Here is an 18355-nt window from a genome sequence, read left to right as displayed (position 1 = left end):
ATCAAAATATCTGGAAAAACTTAAAAGATTATCCATTTGTTTTAAGTGTACTCTGATATTTTAGGTAAACAAACCATGTAACTTTGGCATAAATTTCAAAATTCTGTATTATAAAAATCAAACAGAATCTAACAAACTTAACGGAAAGAATAGACTAAATCATCATTATTCACTGCAACTGGCATTTTTAAATGCCCTAACAATTATGAGTGCTGATAAATTTTAAAACACTGATGCCAAGGTAATAAACAATAGAATACAACCATATTTTACATTAAAATTTGGTTATGTCTTACTAAAATACAATTCTTTATTTTTCTGTCTTACTATGCCTACAGAAAAATCTCACAAAGAGCAAACCACCACAAACTGAAAGAAATTAATAAAGGCTATTTTATTAATTTCTGCTTACCATACTTTAATATCAAAATTATTTTAAGCATACTGTAACCTATGTATAAAATAATACTTACAGATTTTCCTAAAAAATAATCAATAAGGTCAACATCGAAAATTTTTAAAGTTCTCTATTTACCTATTCTGGGACATACCTTAAAGTGTTAAGTACTTAATTTCTAACAAACAACAAAACTTTCACAGGGTAACTATATACCTTTTAACCCTTCAAAGTTAAAAAGAAAATTGTTCAAAAATGGTAAAAATAAGAAACTCCAAGTCATTCACTGATTCATTGGTTCGATAAGCATTTACTGAAGTGAGATTATACCAGTCGTTAGGTGGCAGCAGACATGGTCTCTTCTCATCCCTTCCACACAAGAAGCATATGGTCTAACAGGGAGATATCAATGACTCTACTTCAGTATAATGAATGCTATGATAGACAGCAGTACGGGCAGAATAACTGAGCGACAGTAAAGAGGAATGCATAAATCAGACATAAGAGGTTACAGTGATCATTTAAATCAGAGGTTTCATTGTTTATTCAAGTCTCATTACTCAAGAGCAGGCTAATCCTACTATAATTATATGTCCATTACAAATTTAAGAATCATCTTACCACCTACTTAATTAAACATGTGACCTAACAGTTCTTTCTTTTATATCTTCAGTCTTTACCCTGCTATAGCTCTTTCTCTTCAACATATAAACAAAGTATTAGTACTTCCCATATTAAAAAAAAAAACAAGGCCGGGCGCGGTGGCTCAAGCCTGTAATCCCAGCACTTTGGGAGGCCGAGACGGGCGGATCACAAGGTCAGGAGATCGAGACCATCCTGGCTAATCCGGTGAAACCCCATCTCTACTAAAAAATACAAAAAACTAGCCGGGCGAGGTGGCGGGCGCCTGTAGTCCCAGCTACTCGGGAGGCTGAGGCAGGAGAATGACGTAAACCCGGGAGGCGGAGCTTGCAGTGAGCTGAGATCCGGCCACTGCACTCCAGCCTGGGCGACAGAGTGAGACTCCGTCTCAAAAAAAAAAAAAAACAAAAAAAAAAAACAAAAACTAAAAGACTACTGACTTCCCCTAAAATTTATTGCTCAATCGTTACTTTTTCCTCTGCAATCCAGCTTTTTCAAACTATGGCTTCACTTAGTGTCCCCGCTTTCTTTCACCCTCTACCTCAGCTTTGGCATTTATCATTTTATTCCTGATTCTTAGCACAGTTCTTGGCACATAAGAGGCTCTCAGTACATAGTTCTAAATGAACAAACAAGTCACTATAAATCTCTCTGCACACTTTACAGAACTTAATCTATATATGTGAACTTTCAACAGCATGGTAACTATTTATCTCCTCCATCTTGAAACTGTCCTTTGCTGGGAGGAAACAGCCTGCAGAAAAAGCCAGAAACGCTAGTTTTTTAAACTAGCAATGCCGGCCGGGCGCGGTGGCTCAAGCCTGTAATCCCAGCACTTTGGGAGGCCGAGACGGGCGGATCACGAGGTCAGGAGATCGAGACCATCCTGGCTAACACGGTGAAAGCCCGTCTCTACTAAAAAAATACAAAAAAAACTAGCCGGGCGAGGTGGCGGGTGCCTGTAGTCCCAGCTACTCAGGAGGCTGAGGCAGAAGAATGGCGTGAACCCGGGAGGCGGAGCTTGCAGTGAGCTGAGATCGGGCCACTGCACTCCAGCCTGGGCGACAGAGCGAGACTCCGTCTCAAAAAAAAAAAAAAAAAAACTAGCAATGCCATTAATTAACCATGTGATGATTTGAGCAAAGTTATGACTCAGTTTCTTCATTTGCAAACTACGAATAATAGCACCTGCCCCACAGGTTACAGTGAAGTACGTGGTTTCAAACTCCTAACACAGTTTGGCACATGGTAGAGCTCAATAAATGACAGTCACTATTTATTCCAAGGCTTACCTACTATATTGGTCAAGTCATCTTAAGTGTTTTTCCAGGCTTCTTTTCCTCTTTACCTGGCTAATTTCTACTCATCCTTCAAATCTCAATTCAGTTGTGACCAGCTCTCAAAGCACTTCTCAACATTTCAAACTCTGGGTTAAATGACCCTCTTATGCATTTCTATGACATTTCCTTACTTCAATCACAGAACTTATCACAATACATTGTAATTTTTTACCTATCTCCCCCACCACCACCCCCTTACCAAACTGCAAAATATAAGCTTCTCAAAGACTACATCTATTTATCATCTCTGGATCCACTATGCACAAAAAAGCTGGTATATGGCAGACATACGTATACACACAGAGAGGTTTTAGAAATGAATAAATCACCCACTGTCTACCTTGTTCATCACACAAGATTGTAATTTTTAATTAACTCTCAAATTTTAGAGTAATGATTATGTCCACAAAGAAAAGCAGGTGCTATCACATCAGGCCAGTCTGGTGAGAGGCAAGAAATAACTGAAGGTTTTCAAAAGCTGAAAACCTTTTAAGACCAAATTATTATATCCCAGACTAAAAGCAGATTGAAGATTGCAACAATACAGAAATAAAGGTAGTTTTGTTTTAGATTGTCAAGACACAGTTGGGGAATTTGCAGTTTATTTCAAGACAAAGACATTACTGTATTGTTTAGTATATTGTGGAAAGTGCTGCACATATCTCTTTCTTTTTTTTTTTTTGAGACGGAGTCTCACTCTGTCGCCCAGGCTGGAGTGCAGTGGCGTGATCTGGGCTCACTGCAAGCTCCGCCTCCCGGGTTCACGCCATTCTCCTGCCTCAGCCTCCCGAGTAGCTGGGACTACAGGCGCCCACAACCGCGCCCGGCTAATTTTTTGTATTTTTAGTAGAGACGGGGTTTCACCGTGGTCTCGATCTCCTGACCTTGTGATCCGCCCGCCTCGGCCTCCCAAAGTGCTGGGATTACAGGCGTGAGCCACCGTGCCCGGCCCACATATCTCTTTCAGAGATATCAATATTCGAACACAAATTCCAAAACAATTTAAAGGTCAAATTCTGGACTATTTCTACACTGAATAATCTGAATCACTACTCCCTTTGCAGCTGGCCACATTTGAACACAATGAAAACATCTATAAGTGCTAAATATTCTTGCAAGAACCAAGATAATACTTGAAATGTTCTACTTACAGAAGAATCTATCATAGTTTATACCTCATTTCATAACTAATTACTTTTTCATCACTCAGCAAACAGAAATACTGTCACCAAAAAGATAGGATGAAAATTATTTCATTTATTTCAATGCAGAATGTGCCTATATATAGACAATTTCTAACATTTAAAAAAAATTTACAAGAACACACAACTTAGTATTTATATTAGGAGTGAATTAAACATTTAAATAAATGTTTACATTTAAAATCAAAGTTTTACTGGAAGTCATGCATGGCATAACTCATAAAAATCCCATATAATTGGCACAGCTAAATCATCTAAAATAGTAGCAATCCATCTTTTGGTAGCGTATCACTTGATGGTGACTGTTCTTTTTCCAGAACTTTTACTAATGACTTTTTTAAATACAGCTTAGTGTGAAATTTGCTGTAACAGTAAAATATTTTCAAGATTTTCCTGCCAAGGAACATCATAAACTATTTGACTTCAATGGAGTAATTTATTACCAGAATTCAAAACAAGAGCTACAGTCCTAATGGAAGAGAGGAAAATACACCATTTTTTGTTTTGGCTTAATTCTGAAAACGAACCAAAGGATTATTTCCCAGGCTCTGCAGTCTACCCCCAATAACAACGATGGCAAATATATCTAAAATAATATAAGCATTTCTATCTGATGAGCATTTCTACCCGAACATCCTTACAGAGATTTCAGATGACTTACAAATCAGAAACAACCCTTTTAGGCTAAGGTCACATACAACTATAAGCCATAATAAAACCTCTACCCAAAAACAAAGATCTGCCACAAAGTTGCTGGGTGCTGGGGGAAGACAGTAAGGACTGCCAAAAAGAAGCTTGAAAATGAGTGCCATTTTCTCGCAGAAATCATTTAAGTACAATTACCAGTGCAGGCAACCAGAATTAAAGTCTATTCTAGTGCAACTATGGAGATCTAATAACACTAACTTAACATTAATTCATTTCTTCATTGATATGGTTCGGCTGTGTCCCCACCCAAAATCTCATCTTGAATTGTAATCCCTGCATTCCCAGGACCAGGTGGAGGTACTTGGATCATGGGAGCAGTTTCCCCATGCTGTTCTCCTGAGAGTGAGTGAGTCTCACAAGATCTGATGGTTTTATAGCATTTGATATTTCTCCTGCTTGCATGTCGCACTCTGTATTGCCACCTGTGAAGAAGGTGCCTGTTTCTCCTTTGCCTTCTGCCATGATTATAAGCATCCTGAGGCCTCCCCAGAAATGTGAAACTGTGAGTCAATTAAATCTCTTTCCTTTATAAATTATCCAGTCTTGTGTATTTCTTCATAGCAGTGTGAGAATGAACTAATACCTTCATTTACTCACTAATTAAACATTCACTTAACAAACATTTATTATTTAATTACATACCACACACTGGGTACCACAGTTAGATTAATGATAAAAGAACTACTAACAAAGACTCTGCTTACACAGAACTGTCAGTCCAGAAAAGCAAAATAAGACAGGTAAACAAATGGGCAAATGAAAATGTTTCAGTTGCTGTAACAGGAGTATACACAGGGTTCAGTGCTCAATTCCATTCTACCTAAGAAAGTAGGTGGTTAGAAAAGAGATTTCTGGTATCTTTCAAAAAACAGAGGTTCTCTAGATGAATATGAAGAACATCTAGGAGAGAATAATACAAATCTTGACACTTTCTGAACTTCAAATATTTTTCCCTCACTAGAGTTTGAATTGCTAGGCAGAAAATAGAGCAAGGGTGTATGTGTTATATATATATACAGCACTATGTCATTTTATATAAGGGATTTCAGCATCCTTGGATTTGGGGATCAGCAGGAGAGTCCTGGAGCCAATTCCTCTCAAAGGGCCAACTGTATATGTATAAAAGCCAGAGAGTTACAAACCAGGTTGTATACAATTCCAAAAAACAGAAGTTTAAGCTCTGAGTCACAGAAAGTAATTTCATAAAGTCTGAGATTTTAGGCCAAGCACGGTGGCTCACGACTGTAATCCCAGTACGTTGGGAGGCCAAGGTAGGCAGATCACTTCAGGACAGGAGTTCGAGACCAGTCTGACCAACATGGTGAAATCCCATCTCTACTAAAAATACAAAAATTAGGCCGGGCGCGGTGGCTCAAGCCTGTAATCCCAGCACTTTGGGAGGCCGAGACGGACGGATCACGAGGTCAGGAGATCGAGACCATCCTGGCTAACACGGTGAAACCCCGTCTCTACTAAAAAATACAAAAAATTAGCCGGGCAAGGTGGCGGGCGCCTGTAGTCCCAGCTACTCGGGAGGCTGAGGCAGGAGAATGGCATAAACCCGGGAGGCGGAGCTTGCAGTGAGCTGAGATCGCGCCACTGTACTCCAGCCTGGGTGACAGAGCGAGACTCCGCCTCAAAAAAAATAAAATAAAATAAAAATACAAAAATTAGCCAGGTGTGGTAGCACATGCCTGTAATTCCAACTACATGGGAGGCTGAGGCACATGAATCGCTTGAACCCAGGAGGTGAGGGTTGCAATGAGCCAAGATCGTGCCACTGCACTCCAGCCCAGGTGACTCAGACTCTGTCTCAACAACAACAGTAACAACAACAAAAATCTGAGATTTTAAAATATTGCCAAGGTGTTCTGGGCATCAAAAGCAATAATCAATACAGTAAAAAGACAATCTACAAAGAAGTGGGAGAAAATTTGTGCAAATCATATATATAGGGGATTAATATCTAGATTACATTTTTTTTTAAATTTCTACAGCTCAACAACAGAAAAAAACAAACTACTTCATTTTAAAATGAGCAAAAGGCCGGCCGCAGTGGCTCACGCCTACAATCCCAGCACTTTCGGAGGCCAAGGTGGGCAGATCACAAGGTCAGGAGATCGAGGCCATCCTGGCCAACATGGTGAAATCCCATCTCTACTAAAATACAAAAAAAGTTAGCCAGAAAGGCCGGGCGCGGTGGCTCAAAGGCCGGGCGCAGTGGTTCATGCCTGTAATCCTAGGACTTTGGGAGGCTGAGGCGGGCAGATCACAAGGTCAGGAGATGGAGACCATCCTGGCTAACACAGGGAAACCCCACCTCTAGTAAAAAAAAAAAAAAAAAAAAAAAAAAATTAGCCAGGCGTGGTGGCACACGCCTGTAGTCCCAGCTATTTGGGAGGCTGAGACAGGAGAATCGCTTGAACCTGGGAGGCGAAGGTTACAGTGAGCCGAGATCACACCACTGCCCTCCAGCCAGGGCCACAGAGCAAGACTCCATCTCAAAAATAAGAATAAAATGAACAAAAGACTTGAATAGGCATTTCTCCAAAGAAGGTAAACAAATGGCCAATAAGCACATGAAAAGATGTTCAGCATCACTAATAATTAAGGAAATGCAAATTAAAAGCACAATGAAATATCACTTCACACTCACTAGGATCAAAAAACTTTTACTATCAAATAAACAGAAAATAACAAGTGTTGGTAAGGAGGTAAAGAAACTGGAATCCTTGTGCAATGTTGGTAGGAATGTAAAATGGTATAGCTACTATGGAAAACAGCTTGGTAGTTCCTCAGAAAATTAAAAATATAATTACTATATGATCCAGCAATTCCAATTCTGGGTATATACCCAAAAGAATTGAAAGCAGAGTCTTGAAGAGCTATTTGTACATCCATGTTCACAGTAGTATTCACAACAACCAAGAGGTGAGAAGCAACCCAAGTATCCACTGATGGATGAATTAATCAACAAAATGTGACATAAACATAAAACAGAATATTTTTCAGTCTTAGAAAGAAAATTCTGACACATGCTACAACACAGAGGAACCTTAAAGACATTATGTTAAGCAAAATAAATAGGTTACAAAAAGACAAATACTATATGGTTCCACTTGTATGCACCAGAGCAGTCCGATTAATAGAGATAGAAAGCAGAATGGTTGCTGCCAGGGGCTGGGGGCAGGAGGAAACTGGAAGTTGCTATTTAATGGATATAGAGTTTCAGTGAGCAAGATGAAAAAGTTCCGGGGACTGGTTGTACAATAATGTGAATATATGTAACAATACTGAATTATACACTTAAAAATGGTTAAGACGGTAAATTTTGTGTTATGTATTTTTAGCACTATACTATTAATAATTTAAAAATCAAAAAAAATGTTTTTTAAATCATCATGGCTGTGGTGTGGAGACTGGACTAGAAAATTACCAGTATAAGGTAAATGCCAGTGTAAGCACAAGGAAGTCTATTAAAATATTCTTGCAATAGTCCAGAGAGGACCTGAATTGATACAATACAGTGGGAATGGAAAAAAGAAAAAAAAAAAAGAATTATATAAGAGATCTTAAGGACTTAAGAGGTGAAAAATAAAGATAGCTCTGTTACTCTCCACCCAAAGCCCTGACATCACTCTTATAATTAACTATTCAATAAACATTTATTGAGTACTGATTATGCCTAGCACTGACGGTATTCTGGTTATCAAGAAAGAAGGGTCCTGCCTTCATGAATCTTGCAATCCAATGACAGAACTTTAAAAATATACGGCGAGGCGCAGGGGCTCATGCCTGTAATCCCAACACTTTGGGAGGCCAAGGCAGCCTGATCACCTAAGGTCAGGAGTTCCAGACCAGCCTAGACAACATGGTGAAACTCCACCACTAGTAAAAATACAAAAATTAGCCAGGCATGGTGGCAAAAGCCTGTAGTCCCAGCTACCCAGGAGGTTGAGGCAGGAGGATGGCTTGAATCCGGGAGGCAGAGGTTGCAGTCAACCGAGATTGTGCCACTGCACTCCAGCCTGGACGATAGAAAAAAAAAAAAAGAAATGTATACACAGGCTGGGAACGGTGGCTCGTGTCAGTAATCCCAGCAGTTGGGAGGCTGAGGCAGGTGGATCACTTTAAGTCAGGATTTTGAGACCAGCCCGGCCAACATGGTGAAACCCCATCACTACTAAAGATACAAAAATTAGCTGGGTGTGGTGGTGCAGGCTTGTAATCCCAGCTATTTGGGAGCCCGAGGTGGGAGAATCGCTTAAACCCAGGAAGTGGAGGTTGCAGTGAGCCAAGATCATGCCACTGCACTCCAGCCTGGGCAACAGAGCGAGACTCCGTGTCAAAAAAAAAAATAGAAAAGAAAAAATTTATACACAAAGTATTAATTAATTACAACAGTAAAAACTTCATTAGTACAGGGTGATTTTAATCACTATGGAAAATGTATTCAATACACTAGTCTTTCATTTTCTTTACCATTATTCAGCCATCTACCCTCATGTCCAATTCTGGAATTAAGTGACACCCAGTGCTGCTTTGATTCTAAAACCACAAACCAAGCTATCCAAATCTTTAACTACAACAGTTCTCTCTTCAGATCACACTCAGTCACACTGTTTTTTACCTCATTAGTAAACCACTTTACTTTCATCTTATCACTCCCTTTCTCTGACCTTACATCCTAATAAAGATATTTTATAAAAAGGTATATTGGAACTAGGTTTACCTCTAAGAGATATATTAGTTAGGACATTGGAATGTTCACAAATAAAACTTAAAACCAGGCTGGGTGCAGTGGCTCACGCCATTTAAGATAATATCAAAAAACATTAAAACTTAGAAATAATTTTTTTAAATATGTGCAAGACCTGTACACTTAACACTATGTTACTGAGAAAAATTAAGAGAACTTAAAATAAATGGAAAGATACATAATGTTTATGGTTTGGAAAACTTAATATTGTTAGGAAAGTAAGTCTCTTAAAACTAATCCATAGATTCAATATAATCTCAACCAAAATCTCAGCAGGCAGTTCTGTACAAATTTGCAAGCTAATTCAAAAACGTATATGTCAATTTGAAGGCTTAGAGTAACCAAAACAGTTTTCAAAACAAACAAGTCAGAAAACTGTATACTACATGATTTCATGTATAGCGCTATAGTAACTAAGACAGTAACTGAGCTATAGTAACTGAGACATTGTGATAGTAGAGTAAGAATGACTATGCATATCAATGAAATAAAGAAATCAGAAATTAACCACACATATATAAATTTGTTTTCAAGAAAAGTGCCAAGATAATCTAAATGAGAAGACCTTTTAAACAAATGATACTCAAATAACTAGGTATCAATCTGGAAAAAATAAAAAAAGGAATGCCAATCCTTTCCTCACACCATACACAAAAATTAACTTGAAACAGCTAATAGACTGAAACATAAAAACTAAACCTATAAAACAATGAGAAAATATAGAAAAAATTTTTGCAATCGTTGGTAAGCAAAGATTTCTTAGAATACAAAAAATACACACCAAAAAGAAAAAAAAACAGACAAATTGTATTTTATCAAAATTTAAAATTTCTATCCTCAAAAGACATGATCAGGAAAATAAAAGGCAGACTCGGACTGGAAAAAGATATTTACAATACATTTATGTGACAAAATACTTCTATCCAAAATATTTAAGCTCAAAAATAAACTCAAAACTCTAAAACTCAATAAAAAAGCAACCTAATTTTTCAAATGGACAAAAGATTTGAACAGACACTTCACAAATGATGTACACATTAGCCAGGTATAGTGATGCACATTGCAGTCCCAGCTGCTCAGGAGCCTAAGGCAGAAGGAATTGCTAATCAACACAGTGAGACTTCATCACAAGAAAAGATGTTTAATGTCAGTCAACAAGCAAATGCAAACCAAAGCCATAATTTAACAGCACTACACACTTACAAGAATAGCTAACATTAAAATTACCAACAATACCAAGTGTTGGCAAGAATTCTCCAATTTTGCAGGTGAGAGTGTAAAATGGTATAATCACTCTAAAAAACAGTTTGCTAGTTTCTTATAAATATACACTTACCACATGATCTAGCAATTTTGCTTCCAAGAGAAATAAAAACATATATCTACAAAAAGACCTGTACAAGAATGATCATAGTAGCTTTATACAGAATAGCCAAAAACTGAGAACAAGCTATGCGTCTATCAAAAGATGAATAATCTGTGGTAGATTCATAAACAGATTACTATTTAGCAATAAAAATGCACAAAGCACTAGCATATGAGACAAGATGGGCAAGTCTCAAAAGCATTATGCTGTGCAAAGTCAAACCCAAAAGAGTTTAAAGAGTGTTTCCAGGCCGGGCGCGGTGGCTCAAGCCTGTAATCCCAGCACTTTGGGAGGCCGAGATGGGCAGATCACGAGGTCAGGAGATCGAGACCATCCTGGCTAACACGGTGAAACCCCGTCTCTACTAAGAAATACAAAAAAACTAGCCGGGCGAGGTGGCGGGCGCCTGTAGTCCCAGCTACTCGGGAGGCTGAGGCCGGAGAATGGCGTGAACCCGGGAGGCGGAGCTTGCAGTGAGCTGAGATCCGGCCACTGCACTCCAGCCTGGGCTACAGAGTGAGACTCCGTCTCAAAAAAAAAAAAAAAAAAAAAAAGAGTGTTTCCATTTATATAAAATTCTAGAATCATGGAATACTATGCAGCCATAAAAAAGGATGAGTTTGCGTCCTTTGTAGGGACATGGATGCAGCTGGAAACCATCATTCTTAGCAAACTATCACAAGAACAGAAAACCAAACACCACATGTTCTCACTCATAGGTGGGAACTGAACAATGAGATCACTTGGACTCAGGAAGGGGAACATCACACACAGGGGCCTATCATGGGGAGGGGGGAGGGGGGAAGGATTGCATTGGGAGTTATACCTGATGTAAATGATGAGTTGATGGGTGCAGCACACCAACATGGCACAAGTATACATATGTAACAAACCTGCACGTTATGCACATGTACCCTACAACTTAAAGTATAATAATAATAAATAAATTTAAAAAAAAAAAAAAGAATTAAAAAAAAAAAAAATTCTAGAATGGGCTAAATTAACCTATAGTGACAGAAAGCAGATTTGCCTGGGATTAGGGGTAAATAAATGGAGGGAAAAATGGATTGACAGCAAGGTGCCTTGAAAGAAACATTTTTGGAAATGTTCTAAATCTTGATTGTAGTGGTGATTACTCAGATGCTTACATTTATTAAAATTTCACAAACTATACTCATAAATTGGTTGCATTTTACTGTGTGTAAACTATACCTCAATAAAACTAATTTTTACTTTTTTTGCTGATATCTGCAGGAAACCTAAACTGGTATTTTTTTAAATGAAAAAACAACAACGACAACAAAACAGAAGCCTGATAGAATTAGTTTTGGCTGTAACAGAAAACCCAAAATAAAGTCAGGACTGACACATGTCTAAGACAATCAGGACCACAGCTTGTTGCCCTCATAAATTCAAGAAGTCTAGGTGATCGTCCAAAAGGCTGCTGTGGTTTCCAGACAGCAGGAAAAAAAAAAAAAGCAAAAAGCAGGATACATCTCTTCCCATTAATTTTCCTCTCAAAAATTGTCCATATTCTTGCACTTACACTTCACTGTCCAGAACTAAGCCACAGAGCCATACCTAGCAACAGGAGAAGCCAGGAAATGTATCTTTTTTTTTCTTTGAGACGGAGCTTCACTCTTGTTGCCCAGACTGGAGTGCAGTGGCATGATCTCAGCTCATTAAAACCTCCCCCTCCCAGGTTCAAGCAACTCTCCGGCCCCAGTCTCCTGAGTACCTGGGATTACAGGCGCGCACCACCACGCCCAGCTGTTCTTTGTATCTTTAGCAGAGACAGAGTTTCATCAGGTTGGCCAGGCTGGTCTCAAACTCCTGACCTCAAGTGATCCACCCGCCTCAGCCTCCCAAAGTGCAGGGATTACTGGTGTGAGCCACCATGCCCAACTGGGAAATGTATCTTTTATCCTGAACAGTTACATACTGAGAATCCTATTAGGAATAAAAAGAGAGTGTACGTGTGCGTGTATATGTACATGTGTATATGCATGTGTGTATACATGTACGTGTATGTACATATACACATATATGTCTGTAAGACTATGTCTATGTGTGCATATGTATATTAATCAATGAAATGACCTGTTTCTTTTTAAAGAGTTCAAAAATCTAGATAAAGCTGAGCGTGGTGGCTCATGCCTGTAATTCTAACACTTTTGGAGACCAAGGCAGGAATATCACTTGAGCCAATCAGTTTGAGACAAACCTGGGCAATACAGCAAAACCCCATCTCTAAATAAAATTTAAAAATTAGCTGGGCATGGTTGTGCACACCTGTATTCCCAGCTACTCAGGAGGTTGAGGTGGGATCATTAGAGCCTGGAAGGTCAAGGCTACAGTGAGCCGTGACTGTACTTCAGCCTGGCAAGAGAGACCCCATCTCAAAAAAAAAAAAAAAAGAACCTAGATTAGGCTTTAGGTGGATATGTTAATTAGTCTCCAAAAATGGCATCGAGAAACCGTATCTCTCAATATTCACACCCTTGTTGTCTTCTTCCATGCAGAATCATTAAGTAAGAAGTCTGGATACACTGTTGGAAAGACTAGAGAGAGAGAAGGTGCTTTCCCTGAGTTTCAATGAGCCAGCCTTCCAGCTGTCCCACCATGGCACTAGCTATGTAAGCAAGGCCATGGTGAATGTGCTACATGCTAACTGCAGCTGCACAAGAGATTCAAAGTAAGACCAGAAGAAGCAGCTAACCTCCAGTCAACTTACAGTCATGTGAAAAATTATAATGGCTATTCTTTTAAGTCACTAAGTTTAAGGTGGTTTGTTACATAGAAGTAGATAACCAAAACAGTAGAGATGTTTTGATTTGGCAAAAAAACAAACTGTGAAGTAATCTCATATAATCTGAATTACCGCTTAAAGTTAAAATAATTACACTTTGTCATTAAATATAATAAAGATGCTTCTCATTTTACTTTATCTCTCTATAATTCTGACACAATTGACCACACATTTTTTCCTAACACAATCTTCCTTTTGGTTTCCATGACACTTATTACCCTGATTTACCTGCTACCTCCTTCTTGGCCACCTGTGCAGGATCTTCCTTCTCTACCTGCCCCTCGGGGTTCTGACCTAGGCTTTCTGCTCATCTTGTTCATTCTCAGAGCTTCAATAGCCATCTATACGCTGATGATTCTAAAATCTATAATCCCAGGCTAGATGTCTCTCAAGAACAAACCTGTATTTCTAGCAGTCATCAGGATGCTTTGCCTGGATGTCTCTGAAATACCTCAACTTAATTGTCCAAAACTGAATTTACAATCATCCCTATCACTCAGCCTCCAAATTCTGCTCATCCTGTTTTCTATCTCAGCAACCACTGTCACTATCTACCAGCTTCAAAACTAATAATCTTGATGAGTCCCTCTCACCACACAAATATAATCAATTACCAAGTTATTTCCATTCTTCCTAAAAAAATATTTAAAATTATGCCATTACTAAGCTCAAAAATCAATACAATTATAGACAAACTAAGGCTTAGAGAAAAAAAACATAAAAGGAAAAGCCTTTACAATTGCCCATAGGTCCTCCTGTTAGCATTCTGATGTCAGTCACCTCCTCCTTTTCTCCCTCTTGTTCATTCTGTTCCAGCCATACTCGCCTAAGAGCTTTTTTCATGAACGTGCCAGCCACATTCCTGCCTTAGGGCCTTTGCACTGGCTGTTCCTTATGTCTGCACTGTTCTCCCAGATATCTACATGGTCAACTTCCTAATCTCTTTCAAGTCTTCTCAAAGGAGGCCTACCTTGATCACCCTATTTTAAATTACAACCTGTCTCCCAATTAGCACTTCTGATCCATGTTATCATGCTCTACATGTTCCCTTTCCCTATAGCACTTACAGCTTTCTATTGTTTATATGTATCTTTTTTGTTGTTTTTTTAACACAGGGTCTCACTCTGTCACCCAAGCTGGAGGGCAGAGGCACGATCATGGCTCACTCACTGCAGTCTCAACTGCCCCAGACTTAGATGATCTTTCCACCTCAGCCTCTTGAGTAGCTGAGACCACAGATCTGCATGACCACACACAGCTAATTTTTATATTTTTTGTAGATACAGGGTTTTGCCATGTTGCACAGGCTATTCTTGAACCCTGGGCTCAAGTGAGCCCCACGCACCTTGGCCTCCCAAAGTACTGGGATTACAGGCGTGAGCCACCGTACCCAGCCTTTATTTATTATCTATTTCTCCCTATTAGAAAGCAAGTTCCATAAAAGCAAGATTTTTTTTGTCTGTTTTGTTCTCTGATGTATCTAGGCACCTAGAACCACGTTCAGCTTATAGTAGGCAAATATAAAAAAATATTTTTTTGACAAAAAGCTATAAAAAATTACAAATTAAATATAACTATAAAACAAATAAAGCGTTAATTCACACCAACACAAAGGTAATTTGATGAGTGATATTCTGTTGAAACTACACTGTTGGTTGGGCATGGTGGCTCATGCCTGTAATCCCAGTACTTTGGGAGGTGAGGCAGAAGGACCGCTTGAGTCCAGGAGTCCGTGTCCAGCTTGGACAACAGAGCAAGACCCCATCTCTACAAAAACAAAATTTAAAAAATTAGCCAGGCATGGTGGTGCACACTTGTAGTTACAGCTACTCAACAAGCAGAGGTGGGAGGATCACTTGAGCCTGGGAGCTTGAGGCTGCAGTGAGCCATGATCACGCCACTATATTCCAGCCTGGGCAACAGAGCAAGACCCTGTCCCTCAAAAAAAAAAAAAAAAATAGAAAAAAACTAAATTGTCACTTGCAAAGTGCAGTACTGATGGCTCCATCTGGCATGTCTTTTGGTCAATAAGATCCACCTAGTAGCCTTTGTAATTACATTTAGTATTACTGTATGCTACCTAGGCAATTCTAAGAACTGCTAACCACACAGAGCCATTTGTAAGAACACTTTAATTCCAAAAACAGACAAGCAGCAATATATTTATAAATAGATAAATTTTTTTTGGTTTTGGGTTTTTTTGGGGTTTTTTTTTTTTTTGGTTTCTTTTTTTGTTTTTTTTGAGACGGAGTCGCCCTCTGCTGCCAAGGCTGGAATACAGTGGCGTGATCTCGGCTCACTGCAACCTCTGCTTCCCGTGTTCAAGCGATTCTCCTGCCTCAGCCTCCCGAGTAGCTGGGATTACAGGCATGCATCACCTCACCCAGCTAACTTTTGTATTTTTAGTAGAGGCAGGGTTTCACCATGTTGGCCAGGCTGGTCTTGAACTCCTGACCTCAGGTGATCTGCCCGCCTTGGCCTCCCAAAGTGCTGGGATTATAGGCATGAGCCACCATGCCTTAAACAGGCTGGGTGTGGTAGTTCACACCTGTAATCCCAGCACTTTGGGAGGCGGAGGCGGGCGGATCACGAGGTCAGGAGTTCAAGAACACCCTGGCCAATAGTGAAATCCCATCTCTACTAAAAATACAAAAAAATTAGCCAGGCGTGGTGGCGGGCGCCTGTAATCCTAGCTACCTGGGAGGCTGAGGCAGGCAAATCACTTGAACCTAAGAGGCAGAGGTTGCAATGAGCTGAGATAGTGCCACTGCACGCCAGCCCAGGCGACAGTGCAAGACTCCATCTCAAAAAACAAACAAACATTTAAACAATCTAAGCAGCAGCAAATCAAATTTATGTTTCAATTTATAATTCTGTCATGATTTTAAAAAAGCAATGATGACTGCCAATGAAACTATGCGAGTTGAAAATCCTATATTAGCCACTCTTCTTTTCTTTTTCTTCCCTTGTGTTTTCTTTTTCTTCCTTTTTTTTTTTTTTTAATGTTTTTGTTTACTATACTGGCCATGAACACTCTACCATGGTAACTCTTCTTCTTATTTGCTTCCTAAGTCAAAAGTCCTGGAATCTAGACAGGACTCTACAATTAACTCCACTTGTAACCTTCAGTAAGTTGTTTAACCGCACCAAACCTCAGCTTTCTCAATTATAAAAGTGAAAAGAGGTTAGTTACCAAGAATTTCATGACACAATTTACTCTGAATTTATTCACATCTGGAACTGTGAACACTATCTTGTCACTGAGAAGTCCTCCCCTCACTTCCATCCTCTTCACTTCTTTCCACATTGCTCTCTACAATATTATTCTTTGCAGGTCATTTTTCATCAAAAACCTTCCATGGCTCTCCATCGCCTTGGTAGCAATCAAAAACTTTTCACAACATTCCCACATTTTGTTTTAGGAAGTTTTCTACATTTGGCCAGGTCCAGGGGCTCACGCATATAATCCCAGCAGTTTGGGAGGCTGAGGCAGGCAGATCAATTTGAGCTCAGGAGTTGGAGACCAGCCTGAGCAACATGGCAAAACCCCGTTTTTACAAAAAAATACCAAAAAAAAATTAGCCAAGGCCTGGGCACAGTGGCTCATGCCTATAATCCCAACACTTTGAGAGGCTGAGGAGGCAGGCGGATCACCTGAGGTTGGGAGTTCAAGACAAGCCCGGCCAACATCATGAAACTCTGTCTCTACTAAAAATACAAAAATTAGCTGGGCGCGGTGGCAGGTGCCTGTAATACCAGCTACTTGGGAGGCTGAGGCAGGAGAATCACTGGAACCCCAGGGGCGGAGGCCACAGTAAGCCAAGATTGCGCCACTGCATTCCAGCCTGGGAGACAGAGTGAGATTCTGTCTCAAAAAAAAAAAAGAAAAGAAGAAGAAGAAGAAACACTTTAAGGTAAAATGAAACATGAATTAAACAGCAAAGAGGTGGGGGTTTTATACAGGAAAACATAAGGAAGTGAAATAGGAAATGAGAAATGAAAGTGAATGACTTTTACAAAGGAGCATTACTTTATAGAAATCATGGTGGCTCACACCTGTAATCCCAGCACTTTGGGAGGCCAAGGCGGGCAGATCCCTTGACGCCAGGAGTCTGAGACCAGTCTGGCCAACATGGTGAAACCCTGTCTCTACCAAAAGTACAAGTATTAGCCAGGCGAGGTGGCAGGTGCCTGTAATCACAGCTACCCAGGAGGCTGAGGCAGGAGAACTTCTTGAACCTAGAAGGCAGAGGTTGAAGCAAGTCAAGCCAAGGTCACATCACTGCACTCCAGCCTGAGTGACAAAGAGACTCCATTTCAAAAGAAAAAAAAAAGAAGAAAAATTACTGATGATAGTAAATATCCTTGGGTAACAGAAAAAAAGTTTTTAGAAAGTACTAGGTATGCACAGATTTTTGAAAACTGAACAAGAGTTCTGTGAATATAGAAGAAGGCATATGGCTATAAGAAATGATAAATGATACAAAGGAGAACATCCTAACTTTATTTCATGACTGTAAGAGAAGTAGTCAATTAAAAAGGAGATTACCATCCTGGCTAACACGGTGAAACCCCGTCTCTACTAAAAAATAGAAAAAATTAGCCAGGCGTGGTGGCAGGCGCCTGTAGTCCCAGCTACTCAGGAGGCTGAGGCAGGAGAATGGCGTGAACCCGGGAGGCAGAGCTTGCAGTGAGCCGAGATCGTGCCACTGCACTCCAGCCTGGGCGACGGAGCAAGACTCTGTCTCAAAAAAAAAAAAGAGAAAAAAAAAAAGGAGATTCAAATTTTCACTGAAGAGGGGGCATAAAAAGATTACACTAAAATATCTTAAAATAAAATTTAAATTTTTAGGTCAAAGTTTAATCCTGAATAAAATTCAATTCATAATTCAAAATTTAAGTCATAACAAATCTCAGAATATAGTAAATGTTAGAATCTACAAAGAATGAATCAAGTATTATTTTATAGAAACGTCTTCAATTTTTTCAAAGGCTCTTAAATCCTATGATATTCAAATCATGTATCATTCTTGTCAATTTTCTCTTTTCCAGTCAGGAACTAACTGCTCTAGTTCAACCAGTTCCTCACTTTACAATGCTTTGAGTGGAATGGAGAACTTCTTTAACATCAT

At 39.4% G+C, this 18355-nt stretch overlaps 1 protein-coding gene across 10 annotated transcripts in view; it reads right to left on the bottom strand.

Annotated features, from left to right (window-relative positions):
• Positions 1 to 18355, bottom strand: part of WDR70 (WD repeat domain 70) — a 382962-nt gene that overhangs the window by 325537 nt on the left and 39070 nt on the right. The window lies entirely within an intron of this gene.

The sequence above is a fragment of the Macaca fascicularis genome, chromosome 6 (genome assembly GCF_037993035.2).
Source record: "Macaca fascicularis isolate 582-1 chromosome 6, T2T-MFA8v1.1".
NCBI lineage: Eukaryota > Metazoa > Chordata > Mammalia > Primates > Cercopithecidae > Macaca > Macaca fascicularis.
This window is presented reverse-complemented; position numbering and strand designations above follow the sequence as displayed.